Source organism: Delphinapterus leucas, chromosome 3 (assembly GCF_059928025.1).
Source record: "Delphinapterus leucas isolate spDelLeu-1000000601 "Yukka" chromosome 3, BTC_Dleu_Yukka2, whole genome shotgun sequence".
Classification (NCBI taxonomy): Eukaryota; Metazoa; Chordata; class Mammalia; order Artiodactyla; family Monodontidae; genus Delphinapterus; species Delphinapterus leucas.
The window spans coordinates 128,182,375-128,191,864 of NC_143131.1; positions in this window are offsets into that span (position 1 = coordinate 128,182,375).

The window sequence follows — 9,490 nt, forward strand, 5'->3', positions numbered from 1 at the left end:
CCCATTTTCCTAACTAAACTTTAGCCAGAGATTCACGTGTGATTTAGATTTTGCTAATTGGATGCGTGCATTGGAAGCTGAGTTTGGAATCTAGTTGGGTTGGGAGAGATACTGCCAGGTGTGAGGCATTCATGGTGCTGATATGAATCCAATAAGAATCAGTAGACTGGGAACTGCTGGGTGTGCGGCCAAGGCCGTGTGTGCTGCCCAGTCTTTCTGAGTCAGATTCCTGGTCTGTAAGGCAGAGGGTATCAGAATTCAATGAGAAAATCCTTCCAAGGTTCTAGGTGACTGAACGTGAAGACCTTCAGGCAGTGCACCAGATGGTGATACAGCTCTTTTTTCACATGGAACAGTCAGCTCACAGAAGTTTCCAGAGTCAATCCCATCACATTCCTAGCAGCTCAAGAGTTTATTTTACAGTTCTGCTTTCAGACACTCTGGAGGTAACAGAGGGACCATCCAGTCCAACCTCCCCTGTAATGAAGGAATCCACCTTATTAACCCTGGGGTTGCCAGTTGTTGCCTATTTGGTATTTCCCTGTGTGGCCCTAGACCACCTGCCTCAGGTTCACCCAGGAGCATTTGCTTATACACGCAGCTTCCGGGGCTCTGCTTCGCACTTACTGAGAGTCCCTGGCAGAGGGTACTTGAGTGTCTGCTTTCTAAAAACAAGCTCTATGGGTGATCAGTGAACAGGTCAAAATTGGAGAACCAAGTGCCAGGGAAAAGGAGTCCTCTTCTTGCTGAAAATGACCCCTTGATAGCTGTTCTGTTAGAAGTCTTCCTTCAGTGAGAGAGAGGTGGGGACCCAGGGGCACCAGCTCGGCCCTCTTGGGGCCACCCTGAAGAGATCAACTTCTTCCTTTTCCTGTGACAATGTCTGAACAATTTGAAGATAGCTATCATGACTTACCTCATCTTCTCTAAGTGAAAGATTCACACTTTGCATTAGGCATTGGCTGTCATCCTCCCTCCCTCCCTTTCCGGGAGACAGTATAGCCAGAGATTAAGAGCAAGGGCCTGAAGAATCTTGGCTTCGCGATTCACTAGCTTTATGATTGTGGGCAAGTAACATAGACTCTTTGAGCCTCAATTTCCTCACCTGTAAGACAGATGTAAAATTATACTTACATCACAGAATTGTTACGAGTATTAAATGAGGCCACAAATGCAAGGTGAAAAGGTAAAATACAGCAAATAATCAATGTGATCTATATGAATGAGTCTCAGTTTCTCGAGCCTGTCTGATGGTCATGACAATTACTTCTGAGTGTGGGGAGGATTAAATGAGATAATGTAAGTAAAGGATTTGGCCAGTGTCTGACTCATAGGAGTCTCTCAATAATGGTAACTATAAGGTAGCCAATAATGTAAAAACACTAAAGGCCTATGATCCTAATGGGGTGGGATTTTAAAAACCACTAGTTAAAGCAGTGAGTTTAGCAGAAAACTTCCCCACTGGCACCCTGTAGGATTGGCACTAAATTCACAAACATCCTTAGAACTAATATAAAAATTGTACTTCTCCCTTCAGAAATTATTCCATAACTAACTCACAATAAAATACAAAGTTTTCCAGTTTTATTTCTTCACAGAAACTGCCTTCTAAACTTTTAAGAGTGCAAAAAAACATTTACAATCTTTAAGATAAAACCTTAATCAGGTCTCTACATAATTCTTGCTAAAGAGAAAGAATGGAAAAGTATTGTGAGATGAAATGATAAGAATAAAATTGCCTTTGAAACCCTTAATCCCAAAAGTTGAAGTAGCAACTTTTAAATTGTCCAAATCACACAAATAATTTAATTGAGGTGTATTGAAAGCTCTTCAATTCCCATAAAGATTTACATGCTAGAAAAAAAGTTTCTGTGTTAGCAGGTCTCTAACATTTTTTACGAAAATCATAAAAATTACTGTATGTATTTAAATTTGGACAGCTACCATTATACAGTGAATTGTTTACATGCACAAACTTCTGAGTCAAGCAGACTGAATTCCCATCTGGCTCCGCCAGTGTGTTCTTGAAAGTAGCTGTCTCGGAGTCTTACTGCCCTCATTAGTTAAAGGGAAGGTTTGTTGATCTCTGCAGGGCCACTGGAAGAATTAAGTCAGGCTCTGTACCTAAAATATTTACAGAGAGCCGGGCCTGTGTAAATACTCAATGCTTATGTTACCTAAAAACAAAGGAGGATTGTTAGCTCTGTCGTAGAGAATATAGATACAAGTGGGGCAGTTCTGCTGGACTGGTCTCCCTAGATTGGTTTCACCCAAATACCTCAGGGAACACTCATTCCCAGGGCATGAGCAGGAGAGTGGAAAGGGTGAGCAGGCTGGGGTGGAAGTGGGGTGGGAGACGGTAAGAGACAGCTTTTCTGTGCTCCTGGACCCAGTTCCAAAGTGCATGTGAGCTGTGGAGGTGCAGGCGTTCCCTGCACCAACAAGCAATTCTCAGACACCAGTAGGTGTCCAAGAGTTCAGTTCAATTCTGGAACCTGGGAATAGCATTAGATTCTACAGGTAAAGAACTCAGTCCCATAAGACCACCTTCTATTTTAGATGCCAATGGCAAGCCTAGGTTGTTACCTGTCCTTCTGGCCCACTGGTTATAAATCAGGGGGTTTCCATGACCTCCTCCTTGGGTTTGATTAATTTGCTAGAACGGCTCACAGACCTCAGGAAATTTACTCCCTACATTACCCATTTATTACAATGGATATTAAAGGATTTGAATCAACAGCCAAATGAGGGGACGTATAGGGCAAGGTCCCAAACAAAGGGGCTTCTGTCCTCATGGAGTTTGGGGCTGGGTAAGGTAGAACATGAAAAATGTTCTGGTTCCCTAACCTGGAAGCTCTCCAAACCTCCTCCTTTTGGGTTTTTATGGAGGTTTCATTAATAGGCGTGATTGATTAACTCATTGACCATTGGTGATTCATACAACCTCTAGCCTCTCTCCCGTACCCAGAAATCAGGAGGTGGGACTGAATGTTCCACCCCTCTATTCCTGGCAGCCAGCCCCCATTCTTAAGTGCTTTCCAAAAATCACCTCACGAACATAACCCAGAAGTGGTGAAAAGGGGCTTGTTATGAATAATAACAAGACTTATTTCACCTTTATGGCTCTGAAGGGTTTTTAGGACCTGAGAACGAGACCAAATATTATAACAAAAGAGTATTGCTCTTATTGCTAAGGAAATTCCAAAGGTTTGGGGAGCTGAAAGCGACAACTGTGGATGAAGACCAAGCAAAATGAGGAACGTATTTTGGTCATCTGAATGACCAAGTATATATATTTCTTATAAATTACAATATCGCAACAGCTAAACAGTCTGAGGAGAAATTAGGGTAAGGTAAGCTAGCTAAGGCTGAGTTGGAGGGTTGTGATTGGTGAATGTCAGGGTTCCTTGTGGGTGTTTCCAATAAACGACTGAGGTTTTGATCTGTGATGTAGGCTGGGCTGTGGGCTCACCCCCCATTTTGTGGCCCAATAAATGAACTCACTTTATCACAACAGTATAAGAAATATATATTAATGAATCTTTAAATTGTTATTAGTGGCTTTAGAATTTCCACTACTGGGGTTTTTTATACTTCATTACTTTTAATCAAGATTTGTACCTCAGAAAACATACTTAAAGTTTTGTTGTTGTTAGAAAAAATTCAGTATGACTGCTGCTGTGTCACCTGTTCACGGCAATTATCTGGGACATGTATAACAAAGAATGCACAACTAAAAATGAAGATATTTTGTGCTCTAGGAATCGAACCGCAGTTGGCCAAAGAATGATTTATGGAATCCCTGAACATCAGGGAAGTAGATTGCTCTTATTTTCAATTTTTCCATACTTAGTACTAAATTATTTTGAACTTATGGGAAGTTAGGCTAATAAACCACAACTTTTCATTTTGTTGCAAGAAGCCTGACACTTTCAAAAGGGACTAATACTCTTTCTTGGTGTAATGGATTGAACGGTGACCCCCCAAAGCTTTGTCCACTTCCTAATTCTCTGAACCTATGAATGTGAACTCATTTGGGAAAAAGATCTTTGTTGATGTCATTAAGTTAAGGATTTTGAGATAAAGAGATCACCCTGGATTATTTGAGTGGGTTCTAAATCCAAAGACAAGCATCCTTATGAAAGTCACATAGAGGAGAGACACACAGAGAGAAGAGGAAGAGGCAATCTGACCATGGGGGAAGAGACGGGAGTGATGTGGCCACAAGCCAAGGAATGCTCAGAGCCAGCAAAGGACAGAAGAGCCAAGCAATGCATTGTCCCCCAGAGCCTCTGGAGGGAGTGTGGCCCTGCTGACACCTTAATTTCAGACCTCTGGCATCCAAAACTGTGAGAGAATAATTTTCTCTTGTTCTAAGCCACTAAGTTTGTGGAAATTTGTTAAGGCAGCCCTAGGAAACTAATACACTTGGTAAACTGACGTGGGACAACAAAGTTTTTCAACAACTGTATGAATGGACTAAAAATTCTAAAAAATAAACAATACTGGATAAGGAGAGATAACATTACACACACTAGAAAGGGAAAGGAGAAGGAGAAGTAAGGGGTTCGGGGAAGAGAGAAAAAGAAGGGTGGTTATCATAATGTGAGCTAAGATTTGTCAGGCTTCCAGCAAAAGTATAAACTGTTGGGGTCCAGGGCAGGCTGCTCCCAAATATTCCACAGTGGCACATTATTTTGAATTACAGTTATTTCAGAAGCGGCTAACACAAGAGGGACATGTCAACCCTCCTGTCTCCCGGAAGGCAGGAAATAAATCTCCCATGTGAAAGGTGCCCTCCCCACGTCTGGAGGTAAAAGGACACACTTATTGCCAGAGATAGGGAATTCAGCCTGAGAATCCTGTATAAAGAAACCTTGTTACTTCTTTAATTCACTACCCAAGCCCCAAATCTGTTTAGATTCTTCACTAATTAAGCACCCAAAGCCTAAGTTTGTCCTGTTGATTCCTCACAAATTTATTGTTTGTCTAAAAAGTATAAAAGCTGCTTCTTTTGTAGGAATATGCTATAATTTGTTTAGTCGTTTTACTGTTTATGGACATTTAGGTTGCTTCCCATTTGGGGCTATTATGAACCGGGCTGCTAACACTCTTCTTTGAATCTTTTTGTGAACATGCTTTAATTTCTCTTGGATAAGTGCCTGAGTGGAATTGTTTCGTCATAGGGTAAGATGCAAATTTAATTATATAACCAACTGTTGGACAGATCTTCAAAGGGGCTGTACATTTTATACTCCCACCAGCAATGCATGAGTGTTCCAGTTGGGTTATATCCTTGTCAACATTTGGTATAGCCTTTTTTATTTTACTCATTAATTTTGACATTTCTGTGAAATGATATATCATTGGTGGTTTTAATTTGCATTTCTCCATTGACTGAAGATATTGAGCACTTTTCCAGGAGTTTATTAGCAAACTACTATTCTTTTCTGAAGTAACTGTTCAAGTCTTTTGCCTATTTTTAAAAATTGGGCTTTTTGGGAGACCCTCAGATGGCAGAGGAGTAAGACGTGGCGATCACCTTCCTCCCCACAAATACATCAAAAATACATCTACATGTGGAACAACTCCTACGGAACACCTACTGAACGCTGGCAGAAGACCTCAGACTTCCCAAAAGGTAAGAAACTCCCCACGTACCTGGCCGTGTGGCTGACAGGGTATTGGTGCTCCAGCTGGGTGTCAGGCCTGTGCCTCTGAGGTGGGAAAGCCGAGTTCAGGATATTGGTCCACCAGACACCTCCCAGCTGCACATAATATCAAACGGTGAAAGCTCTCCCAGATATCTCCATCTCAATGCTAAGACCCAGCTCCACTCAACGACCAGCAAGATACAATGCTGGACACCCTATGCCAAACAACTAGCAAGACAGGAACACAACACCACCCCTTAGCAGAGAGGCTGCCTAAAATCATAATAAGGTCACAGACACCCCAAAACACAGCACCAGACGTGGTCCTGCCCACCAGAAAGACAAGATCCAGCCTCATCCACCAGAACACAGGCACTAGTCCCCTCCACCAGGAAGCCTACACAACCCACTGAACCAATCTTAGCCACTGGGGGCAGACACCAAAAACAATGGGAACTACGAACCTGCAGCCTGCGAAAAGGAGACCCCAAACACAGTAAGTTAAGCAAAATAAGAAGACAGAGAAACACACAGCGGTAAAAACCCACTAGACCAAACAAATGAAGAGGACATCAGCAGTCTACCTGAAATAGAATTCAGAGTAATGATAGTAAAAATGATCCAAAATCTTGTAAATAGAATGGAGAAAATACTAGAAATGTTTAACAAGGACCTAGGAGAACTAAAGAGCAAACAAACAATGATGAACAACACGATACATGAAATTAAAAATTCTCTAGAAGGAATGAATAGCAGAATAACTGAGGCAGAAGAACGGATAAGTGACCTGGAAGATAAAATAGTGGAAATAACTAGCACAGAGCAGAATAAAGAAAAAAGAATGAAAAGATTTGAGGAAAGTCTCAGAGACCTCTGGGACAACATTAAATGCACCAATATTCAAATTATAGGGGTCCCAGAAGAAGAAGAGAAAAAGAAAGGGACTGAGAAAATATTTGAAGAGATTATAGTTGAAAACTTCCCTAATATGGGAAAGGAAATAGTCAATCATATCCGGGAAGTGCAGAGAGTCCCATACAGGATAAATCCAAGGAGAAACACACCAAGACACATATTAATCAAACTATCAAAAATTAAATACAAAGAAAAAATATTAAAAGCAGCAAGGGAAAACCAACAAATAACATACAAGGGAATTCCCAGAAGGTTAACAGCTGATCTTTCAGCAGAAACTCTGCAAGCCAGAAGGGAGTGGCAGGACATATTTAAAGTGATGAAAGGGAAAAAACTACAACCAAGATTACTCGACCCAGCAAGGATCTCATTCAGATTCGATGGAGAAATTAAAACCTTTACAGACAAGCAAAAGCTAAGATAATTCAGCACCACCATACCAGCTTTACAACAAATGCTAAAGGAACTTCTCTAGGCAGGAAACACAAGAGAAGGAAAAGACCTACAATAACAAACCCAAAACAATTAAGAAAATGGTAATAGGAACAAACATATCTATAACTACCTTAAACGTAAATGGATTAAATGCTGCAACCAAAAGACGTAGACTGCTGATTGGATACAAAAACAAGGTCCATACGTATGCTGTCTACAAGAGACCCACCTCAGACTGAAAGTGAGGGGATGGAATAAGATATTCCATGCAAATGGAAATCAAAAGAAAGCTGGAGTAGCTATTCTCATATCAGACAAAATAGACTTTAAAATAAAGACTATTAGAAGAGACAAAGAAGGACATTACATAATGACCAAGGGATCAATCCAAGAAAAAGATATAACAATTGTAAATATTTATGCACCCAACATAGGAGCACCTCAATACATAAGGCAAAAGCTAATAGCCATAAAAGGGGAAATGGGCAGTAACACAATCATAGTAGGGGACTTTAACACCCCACTTTTGCCCATGGACTGATCATCCAAAATGAAAATAAATAAGGAAACACGAGCTTTAAATGATACATTAAAGAAGTTGGACTTAATTGATATTTATAGGACATTCTATCCAAAAACAATAGAATACACTTTCTTCTCAAGTGCTCATGGAACATTCTCCAGGATAGATCATATCTTGGGTCACAAATCAAGCCTTCGTTAATTTAAGAAAACTGAAATTGTATCAAGTGTCTTTTCCAACCACAACATTATGAGACTAGATATCAATTACAGGAAAAAATCTGTAAAAAATAAAAACACATGGGGGCTAAACAATACACTACTAAATAACCAAGAGATCACTGAAGAAATCAAAGAGGAAATCAAAAAATACCTAGAAACAAATGACAATGAAAACACAGTGACCCAAAACCTATGGGATGCAGCAAAAGCAGTTCTAAGAGGGAAGTTTATAGCAATACGATCCTACCTCAAGAAACAAGAAACACCTCAAATAAACAACCTAACCTTACACCTAAAGCAATTAGAGAAAGAAGAACAAAAAAAACCCCAAGTAAGCAGAAGGAAAGAAATCATAAAGATCAGATCAGAAATAAATGAAAAAGAAATGAAGGAAACAAAAGCAAAGATCAATAAAACTAAAAGCTGGTTCTCTGAGAAGATAAACAAATTGATAAACCATTAGACAGACTCATCAAGAAAAAAAGGGAGAAGACTCAAATCAACAGAATTAGAAATGAAAAAGGAGAAGTAACAACTGACACTGCAGAGATACAAAGGATCATGAGAGATTACTACAAGCAACTCTATGCCAATAAAATGGACAACCTGAAAGAAATGGACAAATTCTTAAAAAAGCACAACCTTCTGAGACTGAACCAGGAAGAAATAGAAAATATAAACAGGCCAATCACAAGCACCAAAATTGAAACTGTGATTTAAAATCTTCCAACAAACAAAAGCCCAGGACCAGATGGCTTCACAGGCAAATTCTATCAAACATTTAGAGAAGAGCTAACACCTATCCTTCTCAAACTCTTTCAAAATATAGCAGAGGGAGGAATACTCCCTAACTCACTCTACGAGGCCACCATCACCCTGATACCAAAACCAGACAATGATGTCACAAAGAAGGAAAACTACAGGCCAATATCACTGATGAACATAGATGCAAAAATCCTCAACAAAATACTAGCAAACAGAATCTGACAACACATTAAAGGGATCATACACTATGATCAAGTGGGGTTTATCCCAGGAAAGCAAGGATTCCTCATTATACACAAGTCAATCAATGTGATACACCATATTAACAAACTGAAGAATAAAAACCATATGATCATCTCAATAGATGCAGAAAAAGCTTTTGATAAAATTCAACACCCACTTATGATAAAAACCCTCCAGAAAGTAGACATAGAGGGAACTTACCTCAACCTAATAAAGGCCACATATGACAAACCCACAGCCAACATCGTTCTCAATGGTGAAAAACTGAAACCATTTCCTCTAAGATCAGGAACAAGACAAGATTGTCCACTCTCACCACTATTATTCAACATAGTTTTGGAAGTTTTAGCCACAGCAATCAGAGAAGAAAAAGAAATAAGAGGAATCCAAATTGGAAAAGAAGAAGTAAAGCTGTCACTGTTTGCAGATGACATGATACTATACATAGAGAATCCTAAAGATGCTATCAGAAAACTACTAGAGCTAATCAATGAATTTGGTAAAGTAGCAGGATACAAAATTAATGCACAGAAATCTCTTGCATTCCTATACACCAATGATGAAAAATCTGAAAGAGAAATTAAGGAAACACTTTCATTTACCACTGCAACAAAAAGAATAAAATATCTAGGTATAAACCTACCTAAGGAGACAAAAGACCTGTATGCAGAAAATTATAAGACACTGATGAAAGAAATTAAAGATGATGCAAATAGATGGAGAGATATACCATG